This window comes from Mixophyes fleayi, chromosome 2 (assembly GCF_038048845.1).
Source record: "Mixophyes fleayi isolate aMixFle1 chromosome 2, aMixFle1.hap1, whole genome shotgun sequence".
Taxonomy (NCBI): Eukaryota; Metazoa; Chordata; class Amphibia; order Anura; family Limnodynastidae; genus Mixophyes; species Mixophyes fleayi.
Window position 1 is genome coordinate 313,425,436 of NC_134403.1, and position 15,010 is coordinate 313,440,445.

Consider the following 15,010-nt stretch of genomic DNA (forward strand, 5'->3'; position numbering starts at 1 on the left):
CCTGACATGTTGATAGAAAGTTTTGAAATAGGAATGTTATATCTGAAAAGAGAGCTAAATTTCTCTGCCTCACATATGTCCCTTTGGCCAGAAATGTATGTGTCCCTGTTTGGTTTCTCATTGTCCTTCGGTATTTGTAATGTAAGTCCGAGGGTAGAGATATTGGTGGGAATGCTAGAAGATCTTATACATATCATACGTTATAGATAGCATTATGATTTGAAAGTAGGTAAAGTGCGAATGAAGGCGCTGACTATTACACACCATAGTACTCATTCCATTCTGTTATCTTAGATCAGTCAGTCATCAATAATACATATAATGAAATATATCCATGCATATAGATAGGTGTCTTAGCAAACCCACCATTACTGCACTTTACCTACTTTAACATTCTTGTTTTTAGAGGTCATTGGTGAGATCTAAAAGTGCTGATAAGTATTATCATATAAATGGACATGGAAATTAAAGAAATGACACATAACTCAATTCTAAAAATACAACACAGGGCCATCTTTTCCACTGGGCACGATGGGCAGGTGCCCGGAGGCCCCACAGGCAAGGGGGCCCCATAGTCAGGGCTCTTAATTAGAATAAATAATCCTGCAAAAAAACCTTCAAGGGTCACTGAGCGAGTTATTTTTTTAAAAAGTGACTTAAATTTTTTTTAAAAAAAAAAAATATATATATATATATATACATATATATACACATACATACATACATATATACATACATACATACAGGTAGGGGCCCACAATTTTGTTAAGGTGGCCCTGATACAACAGTCACACAAATGACATAAGATACAGTAGTTTGATATAACTCCATAACAGAATTCTATTAAATTGTTGAATTGACAATTTTGTAATACACCTTTCTAGCTCTATCTTTAACTATCTATTAAATACTTTGCTATTAAATATTACTACAATATTCTTCTATTTAGTTTTAAATAAATGAAATAAAGCATTTTTATATTTAATTAAGACAACAATTATCCCCTAAGGGATCCCCCCGGCGCTAATAGTCAATAAAGAGTGGATTCCAAAATGAAAAATGGAAATAAGTAGATGACCCTGCAGCTAGAACACGGTTCACCAAACCGTTAAATCAAAAGAATGCACATTGTAAGTCAAGCGCTGGGGCACCCACAATACAGATATTGCTCTATTCCTATCATAGGATACAATTTTCGATGAAGCCAAATTAAAATATTGAATTTGAAATTTTATTCATACACCATCTAATATAACAAATATATGAAAAATCTGAAATATCCTCAATTTGGAATACAAAGCATCACATAAGTTGGTAAGTTCCACTCAATATATGAAACAGAATATATTCCTTATCTCATGAGATCGTTGCAGAGAGGAACAATTACCTACACCTTCTATATATTTATAACAGGTGAGGCCAATCTTTATATAGATGAAGATATTCTTGCATATGGATCCAATATGATACAGATACCCAAATAATAATTAAAAATTAAAAAGTATACATTTCCAATATCCAGAAACCGAATACATGCATGATTCAAAAATTAAGGGAAGGGGAGGGATTAAAAATAGATGTTGGATAATAGTAATACACCTGAACAAATAGAATGGAAAAAGTGCATAGAAAAACTTGCTGGTATTGTTGTCCACCGTATGGTTAACGATACATCCAAACACATATATGTAGAGTATAGTTCCACCTATGCATAGGTAACTGTTGTCATCTATAACTCCTTTGTATCATGTATCCGCTTGTTGAACTTAGAGTCCATGTGTATAGCAGTAAAACATAACCACGTGTGGCTGTCTTGTAGTGACTTATGCACTCCGGAAAATATAAAATAATAGGGCTTACCCGACTTGATCCGTGACTTAAAGTATAACCGAAATTCAAATACAATATACCGTCCCCTCCTGGATGATTTCCATAAATGGAGCGAGACGGAGTTTGCCCAGGTTGGATCTGTGATCCGAAGAGTGCGTATGACGCAAGCACGTTTTTCCGTCACCTCGTATCTGGGGATACACCCCTTGGTTGCCCAGGAACCAAAGTTTCGTTGGAAATAAACCAATTAGTTGCAGCGGAAGCTGTAGTAGGTATTAAAACACTCTCCTTTACCTCTCACTTCTTCACACAGCGCTGTGTTTGACAAGAATATGGAGAGGAACCCTGCTGACGCGTTTCGTCCTATATCCTAGGACTTTTTCAAAGCTGTTACTTCTGCACCTTTGGTTCCTATTTAAGGGATAAGTGGGCGTAATCATCCTCACACATATTAGTGTCTTAAAGTGAACTGTTCCATTATTTCTGGAAGGAAGCCAGATGACATCTGATAATCACTCCAAATTACAATGATGTATAATTCCACATAAACGTTACCCAATCGGATAAATTTAGTTATTTTTATATATTAATCCATTCCTTTTTCTAATGCACATTTCATACAACAATACATTTTAAAGAAAAGAGAGATGGACCCAGATTGAATCTACTTCACACGGGCTTAGCCCATAAATCCACCATTCTTGTGGTTCATATAACGTTTACAGTACTATACATCACCCTTATTCGAATGTTACAATAATATGTATAATATAATATATTTTCCTCTGGTAAGTATTTATTAATTTATGCAGCTTTACTGCTTTTGTAACTCAATCTGATCCTTCTTATCTTATATCTATAAACTTAATTGAACACCACATACTATTCCGTGAGCTCCTAAGTCTGGTGTTCTTACAATTCTTATAACACATCGGTTACAAGGTTGAGCCTCATTGCATTTTAAAAAGAGATATAATATCAAATAGTCTCCTCGTATAGAGGGTGACCATTTTAATCGCAAAATTCCAATGCTTCATTCAAACCTCTCGGAGAAAGGGTCCCTAATTTAAAGATCCAAGAGGATTCACATTGACATAATCTCCGGAATCTATCCCCTTTTCTCACAGTAGGCAATACCTGTTCCAAACCCGTGATCCTAAGACACCCTGGATTTTTTCTGTGTACCTCCAAATAATGTCTCGACACACTATGTGTCAAGAGACCATTAAGGATATTACATCTGTGTTCGCGGAATCTTACTTTAAGCGGTCTCATAGTTCGACCAACATATTGAAGATGACACTCACATTCCAACATGTAAACAATATATGGAGTGTCGCAATTAATAAAATGTTCAATGGGAAATTCTTCCCCACAAGTGTTTGACCGTACTTTCATAGTTCTATTCATAATGTGGTCACAAGTTAAACATCTTGATTTGCCACACTTATAGCATCCCTTAGGTTTATCTGGGAGCCATGTGACATTATTTGTGCACTTCTCTTGTTTTAACATGCTGGGAGCTAGTATTCTTTTCAGATCCATATTTTTTCTGAAAATCACTTTCGGTGTACTATCCAAAACATTCTTTAATATATTGTCTTCCTTAAGAATATTAAAATTTCTCCTCACAGCATTGCCAATTTGTCTGGACTTGGCATTATATATTGAAATAAAGGCTGGATTGCTATTATTAAATCTATTCTTTTTTGTTATTGTTTTGTCTCCATCTGAAGATTCTAATAGAAGACTCCTATCTAAGGTAGAAACATGGGAAACAGCTTCCTTAAGTATACTCTCAGGATATCCCCTCTTATTAAAATTATCCATCATTTTATCAGATTGGATCTTAAAATCATAATCTTCTGAACAGTTCCTCCTTAGCCTACCTAATTGGCCTCTGGGTATGTTGTTCACCCATGGGCGATGATGTCCACTCTCATAATGGAGGTAATTACAAACATCTGTTGGCTTGTTGTAATTTGAAGTTATGACTCTGTTTCCATCAGCTGTTACTGTGATGTCTAGAAAGTTGATAGTATCCTTATTAAACTCATAAGTAAACTTCAGGTTATATGTATTGTTGTTTAAAAATTCAACAAATTCTAAGACAGAGTCTATATCCCCCTTCCACACAAAAAACAGGTCATCTATGTACCGACCATATAAGACCAGGTTCGCGCCAAACCGGCCCCCCCATATAAGTTCCTCCTCCACTTGTCCCATATACAGATTGGCAAAGCTCGGCGCGAACCTGGTCCCCATGGCCGTACCGAGGACCTGCAAATAAAAATGGTTCTCAAATAAAAAATAATTGTGGGTTAGGATGTATCTGATGGATTCCAGAATAAAATCACATTTAGCCTTACCAATGCTATCATCTGTGTCCAAAGTCCTTCTAACTACTTCCACTCCCTTCTCATGGGGTATGTTCGTATATAATGCTTGGACATCAAGCGTCAAAAAACCGTAATCCGGCTTCCATTCTAGATTGCTTACTATATTTAAAAAATGAATGGTATCCTTTATATAAGAGGACAAACGCGGGACAAAACCCTGTAAATAATGATCCACATAATGCGAAAGATTAGATGTAAGCGAACTAATGCCCGATATTATGGGGCGTCCTGGTGGAGAGACTAAGGACTTGTGGATTTTGGGGAGGTGGTAAAATATTGGGATCACTGGATGTTCTAAAAATAAGAAGAGATATTCATCTTTAGATATTGTCTCTTCATTCAGGGCTTTAAGTAACATAGTTTTAAGTTCCAACTGGAAATCCTTAGTGGGGTCTCTCTGAAGTTGTTTATAGCACGAAGGATCCCCTAGTTGTCTGTTTGCTTCACCTACATACTTTTCTCAATCCATAATAACCACCCCCACTCCTTTATCAGCTGATCTGATAACTATCGAAGTATCATTACGTAATTCTTTAATAGCTTGTCTCTCTTTCGGATGAAGATTGGAATAGCATCGAGGGACACCTATTCGAGGGACATCTCCTACATCATGATGTTTCTTATCTTTTCGATTTGTCCCACTGCATATTAACATAAAATCCTGTAACGTCCTATTGTAAAAGAAAGTAATGGCTGAGCTCTTGTGACTGAGAGGAAAAAAGTTTGAACTACGTTTGAATGTCGAATTGAGCTTCCAATTCCTAGAATTCTCTGAGCCACTATTTATGTCAAAAATGGGGGTTTCTTTAGTTTCCTCTACTCTATTCTCCTCCCATAAAGTTTCAAGAATATCCAGACTACTTGAATCATTTGTATCAAGAGTGATAGGAGCTCCCTCAATCGATTGTTTCCTTAATTTCTTAGTGGCAAAATATCTTTTCCTACAAAGGGTTCTAACATATCTATTCAATTCTACAAATAAATCAAAAATGTTCGGCTCTTTTGTGGGAGCAAAATTTAAACCCCTGGACAGTAATTTTGATTGATAGGGAGTAAGCTCTTTTTTAGAAAGATTGAATAGTCCTCTATACTCTATCTCACCCTCATCCTCCTTCCTTTGCTCTCTCCGTCCTCTCCTTCCTCTGACTCTCTTCTTCTTTTGGGTGTTCTCTGATATAGTACATGGTACGGGTTGTGATGTAAGCCCATTTTCCATTCTGGGCTTTTCTCTAAAAAACGAGTATCTTTAGAAAAGTTTGGGTCCCTTTCCTTGGGTCTAGCTCCTAAATCGCGGGCAGAGTGTTGCCCCTTTTCCACATCCATTGATGTCTCACTATGCTCGCGAGTTTGTCGGTATGATCTTCTAGGGCTGTGATCCCTATATCTATTTCTATTCTCTTCTCTATGATAATTGCTATTTCTCCCATAGAATTGTTGTACGTTATCCCCATTGTTACTTTTCCATGCCCTTCTATAAGGGGTTCTATTTGTCCTATTAGTGTCTTTCCTTGTTTCTCGATATGGTATTTTGTCAACACGATTTGAATTGGGCATCCTATAATTTTTAAAGGTCCTCACTTGATTCAATTCGTAATCTGTCCTATCTCTCTCAAATTTCCTTGTCTTCCTATCTACCAGTTCTTGCTCAAATTTCTCAATTCTTTTATTAACAGCAATGTCCCTTTCCTTAAATTCTTTATCTTCCTTATAGGGATCCAAAGTTTTCTTAAGACTTTCTATTTTTTCCGTAGTTTCTTTTACTTTAATGTCTCTGAATTCTACTAAGAGTTTCATCAGTGATATGGAGCAGGTATCCAGAATCTCATTCCATTTATTCTGAAGTCCTGGATTATTATTAATAGAAAGATTTTTGGTAATCCTTAAACCCCTAGGAATACGTTTAAGATCTATATATTTCTGTAATGAGACACTATCCCACCAGTGTCTCATCTCATTTTTTAGAAGATCCTCTAATTCATAAAATAGTGTGGATAGATCTTCAGATTTTACATCATTTTCACATTTTTTGTTGTTATCTGGCTTGAAGGACCGTAAATATTGGTCCCTCCTATTAAATCTCTCAGAGTAACTTGAGAAATCAGCCATACTGATATAAAGACTATTTATGCTGCCTAGGGAATGGTGAACAGAAAAATAGACAACAATTATCCCCTAAGGGATCCCCCCGGCGCTAATAGTCAATAAAGAGTGGATTCCAAAATGAAAAATGGAAATAAGTAGATGACCCTGCAGCTAGAACACGGTTCACCAAACCGTTAAATCAAAAGAATGCACATTGTAAGTCAAGCGCTGGGGCACCCACAATACAGATATTGCTCTATTCCTATCATAGGATACAATTTTCGATGAAGCCAAATTAAAATATTGAATTTGAAATTTTATTCATACACCATCTAATATAACAAATATATGAAAAATCTGAAATATCCTCAATTTGGAATACAAAGCATCACATAAGTTGGTAAGTTCCACTCAATATATGAAACAGAATATATTCCTTATCTCATGAGATCGTTGCAGAGAGGAACAATTACCTACACCTTCTATATATTTATAACAGGTGAGGCCAATCTTTATATAGATGAAGATATTCTTGCATATGGATCCAATATGATACAGATACCCAAATAATAATTAAAAATTAAAAAGTATACATTTCCAATATCCAGAAACCGAATACATGCATGATTCAAAAATTAAGGGAAGGGGAGGGATTAAAAATAGATGTTGGATAATAGTAATACACCTGAACAAATAGAATGGAAAAAGTGCATAGAAAAACTTGCTGGTTTATATTTAATTAAACATTGTGGACCTAGAGAGCCCGCACTATAGAGGATTTCTCTGATTTTTGATATACAGATCTAAGATGTGTCAGATATAACACAAATCTGCTTTGCGCGTTGGCTCTAATTTTATTTAAAGGGCTGTTTTGTATCGTATCCAAGACAATGGAAATGATTCATTCTATTTGGTGAACCTAAGATGTACACATACATTTATTACATATAACCATATAAAAAGTATAGGCCATAAAACAATAGTAACAATAACTAAATCCTGGACTTAGAAACAGTACTTGTATAATTTGTGTGTGGGTCCAAAATATAGCACAATGTTGCATTAGTTATTTAGACTGTTTTAGCTTGTTTGAGAACTGCTGGAAGCAATTTAGGATGACACACTACTAACTGCAAGTATATACTGTTAAGCAATGTCTCACTTTCTAGGAACTCACTTGTACTGCCAAAAAATTGTCAGTCTGATTTTCTCCAAATAACTGCACGATTGCGGATTCGTGGTTTGGAACCCTGTAGAGAATGTAATCACATGAAAGTGACAATACGATTGTGGATTCACTGCACGGATTCCTTGGGAAACTTGCTATAATCTTAATTATTATTACTAGTGCTGTTAATCTTTATGTTGAGAGGATTAAAAACTGATCACAATAGTACAATAATTAATGCAAAATTGTCCTAAGTTGAACTCACATTGTGGCAAGTTATATAAGAGTTGTTTCTGAGTGAGGATTTAAGCTGGGTACACACTACAGAAATTTTGACCAACTTTTTATGCAGAGCGATTTTACATGCGATCGATGATCCGATCGCTCGGTCCATGGACTGCATACACACTAGCCTTGTTTAGGACGATACAGGGAAAGAGCGGACGTCCCTTTAGCTACTTTTTACAGCCATGTTGTCGTGAGCAATGATTTTAATTTCGTACTCACTGTTGTGGATCGGTCGGAAGTTTATACACACTACACAGCGGAAACGAGATTGGACCGAAAATATTAAACTGTACGACCAACCAAATGAGGCGATAATTGTCCATTTGGGCAGACTTTCGACCATTGTGTCACTGCACACACTGACCCGACTTTTGAAGGAGCGGTCGTATGTCGGCTGTTTGAGCCGATTATTGGATGAAAACAGTGTAGTGTGTACCCAGCTTTAGTTATTGGTACTATTGAGAGTTCAGAAAATCAGGAAAGAGAAAAAAGTAAACTGTTGCTGTGCTTGGTGAATTTGCCATACACACATTCGTGATGACCACATTTCTTACTACAGTTACTTTGAGGAGCAATACTAAACAATTTTATGATGAGGGGAATGAAAGAGGCATTGTTGAGTAAGATGTTTATTTTGTAATATGTGTTTTAGAAGATTTAAGGCAGAGGTGTCCTCAAGGGCTACTAACAGTTCATGTTTCCTCCCACACTCCAAAAACGTACTAGTAGGTTAATTGGCTGCTATCAAAATTGACTCTAGTCTCTCTCTGTCTGTCCGTCTGTGTGTGTATATTAGGGAATTTAGACTATAAGCTCCAATGGGGCAGGGACTGATGTGAGTGAGTTCTCTGTACAGCGCCGCGGAATCAGTGGCGCTATATAAATAAATAGTGATGATGATGATATTTTCTGGATTTAAGGCATTGTGCCCCAAATCAGCTATATTATTATTATTTATTATCCCATTATTTTTTATTTATTCATTCACAAATGCACCAATGCTGTACAAGTCCTGTTACTTGTAATATAACTTACTATAAATTTACACTTTACAGCAATAGCTATATACATGTTGCTACGAGAATGGAAAAAAAAGAAAAGAAACGTGGGTGTAGTTTGTCTAATCTGGGCATGGTTTTACAAAGACATTGAACAATATGATATGTTATTTCAAATAGCTATAATCAGATAATGCAAAACCATTCAATGCACAGCCTTTTGTAATAATACATTTTAAATACAAATAGCATTCTAGTGAAATATACACTATGCAGATAGCATCTTCATGAATTCTATACAATATAGAGATCATTCAATACACAGAATATTCTACTGGCAGATATAAACTTAGGGAACATCTTAGTGGCTGACATACAATACAATTATCAGGCTAGTGGCATCTATTCAATATAGAGAGTACATTATTGACCGACATAAAAACAGAGACTATGCTAGTGACCCATATTAATCAGTATGCAATACAGGGAGCATTCTAGTGATACATTACAGATATAATTCTAGTGACCCATATACAGTCAAGAGATCATCACAGGCATACAATACAGGGACCATTCAAGTGAAGCATATGCAATACAGGGAACATTCTAATGCCCCATATAAAACAGATTATTTTTGTGACCCACATACAATACTCATTCTAGTGACCCATATGCAAAAAAAAAAAAGTATCATAACGACTGATATACAAATGCAGAGGGAAGCCTAGTGATTTATTTATAATACAGAGAGATTATAAATAAAGAGTTTCTCTAGTAACCCATATATAGTAAAGAACACATTCTAATGGCCAACATAAACTAAAGGAAACATTAATGTTATAGAGACACATTGCAGAGTGTTATGACTCGCTGGGCTCTCTGTCAGAGTAACTAGATAGATAGTTGGATAGATAGTTAGGGATAGGTAGTTAGTTAGGTAAGTTAGATAGCCACTGGGTGTTTAGATAGGTAGTTAGTTTAGTTATTAGATTAGTTTAGGCAGATAGATTAGCTAGATAGATTAGATATGGTCAGTTAGGTCTGCTCTCTGTCAGAATCTGCCCTCAATTCATGCTGTCATTTCTATATTATGCTTCACCTGGCCAGCCTGTTTCTCCTAGCTCATTCACCTGGCCTCCTCATTATCACCTGCAGCCTATTGGTTCTGCTGTCCTTAAATAGCTGGCTAATCCTCTGCAGGATTGCCGGTAATACGTTTACTTTAGTGTTCTGCTCCCTTGTGTTTGCCCTGTTACCTGCTCCTGTTGTTTCCTGCCGGCTTAGTGTATTCCCATGTACCAGACCGTTTACGTTCCTGACTCCTCTTCATTGGTTTTTCCTGTGTACCTACTCGGCTCTGCTTTGACTCTTCTCCTCTGTTGATATCCCGTGTACCAGACCTGATTCTGTTCCTGACGATTCTACTATCTACTCACCAGTTCCAGTCAGCTATCTCCTGGACCCCGGTAAAGTTGTGCTCCCAGGCATGGCTCCGGCGTGAGCTGCAACTCCACTGCTCATCCTAACCTAATATGGAGACGCAGCCTCTGCAGCATCTGTGTGCTTAGATTTCTACAATCTTACTTTGGCTCCGGACTCAACCTTGCCACAGGTACTATTGACTGTTTTCATATATCACTGTGTGCCTATAATTGTAGTTACCCCTGGCAACCGCCAAGGAACTGTTTCCCTCCAATCTCCGGACTCTCACCAGTACTGTGGGTTGTAGTTACCTCTGGCAACTGCCTAAGAACTGTTACCCCTAAATCTCCGGACTCTCACCGGTACTGTGGGTTGTAGTTACCCTTGGCTACTGCCTACGTTCAGTTTCATCATCTTTATCACTGCAAGTTCCGTTCCTTTCCGGACAAGGACCGGTACAGAAGTCGCTGTGGATCAGGGGACTTCTCTATAAACTGTTCCTTATTTATTCCAGTGGCCACGAGTGATATATCAGTCTTGACATCATCCACTCGGTGTCTCACCGGACTCCCTCCTGCACTTCCTACTCTACGGCCTCGGTAACTCTATTCCTGAGTTCTTCCCCAGCCAGTGCATATCTCACAACCCTCTGTTTGTCTGCAGCCAAGTCTGTCCCCACCACTAGGGACAACAGTGAACACCGGACTTTCGGAGCAGTCTCCGGGTTTTGGCTGGAGGGGTTCCTAACACAGAGAACATTCTAGGGACCAGTATACAATACAGAGATCATGTTAAAACCTCTATATAATAGAGAGAGCATTCTAATAATCAATATACAGAACAGATATTTCTAATAATACACAATACAGAGAAATTTCTATTGATCTCTATACAATACAAAAGGACATTCCACTCACTAACTTTGAGGCATGAACATTTTCTGCAGGTTCCCACGAGCGTTCTTCTAGGCTATAACCCTTCCATTTAATGAGAAATTGTAAACGGCTTTGACTAATGCGGGAGTCTAATATTTTTTCTACAATATATTTGTTGTGTCCATGAACTTTTACAGGTAGTGGAGTGAATATTCTGGATGGAGGAGATTTTGCTGGCTTCACCTGTGAGATGTGGAAAACTGGATAAAGTTTATGCAGTTTTCCACATCTCACAGTTTATGCATAGTACTAGGTAACTGTAATTTAACAATGTAAAGCAAGGGTCTTGCTAGTATTACAAAGGGTCCACTGTACCGGTCAACCAACTTCTGTGATCTCGGGCCTGAGTCATTAAGGATCTTAAATGAAGAGGTATCTTATTTCAGTCTCCTGGACAAAACCATGTTACAATGCAAGGGCTGCAAACTAGTTTTCTGTTTTGCACATAAGTTAAATACTGACTTTTTTTTCATGTAGCACACAAATACTTGATAGCTTATTTATACACTGAAATTTAAAGTTGATATTTGTGTGCTACATGAAAAAACAGTCAGTATTTAACTTATGTGCAAAACAGAAAACTAACTTTCACCCCTTGCATTGTAACATGGTGTTGTCCAGGAGACTGAAATAAGATACCTCTTCATTTAAGATCCTTAATGAATCAGGCCCCTCCTTCCTAAATTGAAATTCTTTGTGGAGAGCCAAACCTTTTCCTCTATTAAGAGGGGCGAAGGATGTCTCCTCTATTGATCATGCATGCCACTTATATTTTATTTGTGCTTGTGCAATGTTGTTTGCTAATTTGTTCCATAAGTTGCGTAGCTTTTGATGCAAATCTTTAACCATGGGAACGTCATCTCTAGTGTCGATTTTAGGAATGAGTTGCGGATGGTATCCATAATTAGTGGAAAATTAATTTGTTTGAGTTGAGAAATGAACTGTGTTGTTGTAAGTGAATTCGACCATTGGCAGGAGCTCAGCTCAGTCATTCTGCTGGAAACTAGTGAAAATCTGTAAGTATTGTTCTAGACACTGGTTAACTCTTTCTGTTTGTCCATTGGTTTGTGGATGGTAACCTGAAGACAAGTCCAGCGAATGTGTAATGAGTTGCAGAAGGCTCTCCAGAAACGAGGTGTAAACTGCATCCCTCTGACACAATAGAATCGAGGCAACCATGTAATTTGAAAATGTGTTTGACAAATACTCGAGCTGCTTGTGGAGCTGACGGCAGTTTGGTGAGAGGAACAAAATGCGCTAATTTAGTAAAACGGTCAACCACAACGAAGATGGTAGTGAAATTTTGTGATAGAGGGAACTCTGAGATAAAGTCCACGGTCCACGGACCTGCAGGTATGGGCAATGGTTGGCGTAAACCAGTGGGCGGTAAATGAGGGGTCTTGTGTCTGGCGCATGTTGTACAGCCAGTAACATGAAGCTAGATGTCTTTAGAAACTTGAGGCCACCAAAAATATCTAGAGAAAAGATTCAGGTTTTTATGGATTCCAGGATGTCCTGTCATCTTAGAATCATGACACAATTTTAGAACTTGTAAGCGTAAAACAGAGATTGATACAAAGACTTGAATAGCTTGCATCAGGTACCCATCGGGATGTTCTTGTAATTCAGGGTACAGGATTTGGACTTTATGAATGTTTTGTAACTTTTTGGTTGCTAAGGCGAATCTTTTCTTTAGTGACTGAGGGGAAATGACAGCTAGAATCTTTTCTAGTGGTAGGACAGGCAAGTCCCCTTATGCATGTTCTGATGGTTTTACATATATCCTAGACAGGGCATCAGCTTTTCTGTTACGAGACCCCTGTCTATATGTTACTATGAAATTAAACCGTGTGAAGAACAGGGACCAGCGGGCTTGTCGAGAATTGAGCCTCTTGACAGGTATAAGGTATGCAAGATTGTGGGCTTGAATACCTGTGATCGGTATAAATGGTGATAGAGCGACTTTACACCTACATATATCCGTCCTCTTTTTGAGAACCCCTTTCTTCCTTTCCTTTTCTGCTCTGTTCTAGTCTCTCTTCTCCTCTCTCCCTGCGTTATGCCCTCCTCTTTCGCGGCATTTCGCTCTCTCCCTTACATCTTTTAAAAAAAAAAAATTTTGGTCATTCTTTATACACGTAATTTGACCTCTTTGCACTGATTTTTTTATATTCTGTTGATTTTATATCATGTTTTATGTGATGTTTTTTTTTCTTGCTGACACTGCATATCGGTTTTGTTTGTTATTTGACCTTCCAAAAATAAAAATTAAAAAAAAAAAAAATGGTGATAGAAATGTTGGTCCCTTCCAGAAGGTGACGCCATTCCCTTAAGGCTAAGAGAAAGACAAGTAATTCCTTATTCCCTATAGAATAATTTTGTTCAGCAGGGGTTAGTTTCCTGGAGTAGAAGGCACAAGGGTGTAATAAAATTTCTTGTTCCTTGCCCCTGTGACAATACTGAGCCCACTGCAGTGTCAGAGGCATCCACCGCAAGGATAAATGCTCTTGCCAAATCAGGATACACCAAAATGGGAGCGGTTTGAAAAGATTTTTTTAACTGATCAAAAGCCTTCTGGGCAGAAGAAGTCCAATGAAAATTATTATTTTCTTGGTCAGAGAGGAAATGACTTGACTGATCTTAGAATTTTTTTTAATAAAGCGCCTGTAATAATTTGCAAACCCCAAGAAACGCTGAACTGCTTTTACATGCTGGAACTGGCCATTATGCAATTGCCTTAGTTTTATTTGGGTCCATTTTCAAACCCTGGTTGGAAATTATATGTCCTAAGAATTCAATAGATGTATTTTCAAATGAACATTTCTCGAGCTTGGCACTGTGGGTTCGGAGGCACTGTAGAACAGCTTTTACATGTCTTCTGTGTTCAGATAGATTTTGAGAATATATGAGAATGTCGTGGTCTAAAACATCTCTAAAAATGTCATTGACAAAGTGCTGAAAGGTGGCAGGAGCATTAGCGAGTCCAAAGTCATAACAAGATATTCTAAATGACCATAGCGGGTACAGAAAGCAGTTTTCCACTAATCATCTGGAGGAATTCTCACCAAATGATATGCTCCCCTCAAATCAAGTTTAGTGAAGATATGTGCAGAACGAAGTCTTTCAAATTGTTCAGGAATTAGTGGTAATGGGTAGCGATTACGAACAGTGATTTTGTTTAGAGCCCTATAATTAACACAAGGACGTAAGCCTCCATCTTTTTTTTCTACAAAGAATATGAGAGCACCAGTGGGTGAGGTGGAGGGATGGATAAAACCCTTTTGAAGGCTTTCATCAATATAATTCTTCAAGGTACTCTGTTCCGACCCAGACAAGGAATAAATACAACCAAAATATAGCGGAACCAAGTCTATTGGGCAGTAATAGAGTCGATGAGGGGGCAAGACTTTAGCTTGTTTTTTGTCAAAGACATTTAGAAATTCCAGGTATGGATCGGGAATCTCTGGCTGTTGAGCCACCTCAATAGGGACACTCGTTTGAACAGTGAGGCAGTGGGAGGTGCAGATTTCAGAAGGAAATATCATCTCCTTTTTAGACCAGTTAATCTTAGGATTATGTTTGGTTAACCATTCCCAGAACCACAGGAAATTTAGGGGACTGAACGATAACTAAGGTTAAGATTTCCTGATGTTTTTGGTTAGCTTTGAGGTGTATGGGCACCATCTCTTTATCAACAGGACCTGAAGCAATAGGAGTTCCATCAATAGTTTCTAACGGTATAGTGATGGATTTGGACCCAGTGGGAATCTTATGAAATGTAACTAAGCCACTATCAATATAGTTTCCCATAAAGCCAGAGTCAACTAAGGCCACAGCCTTGATGTGCTTATCCCTGAAGATTAAATCTAATTGAAGAGATATACAACA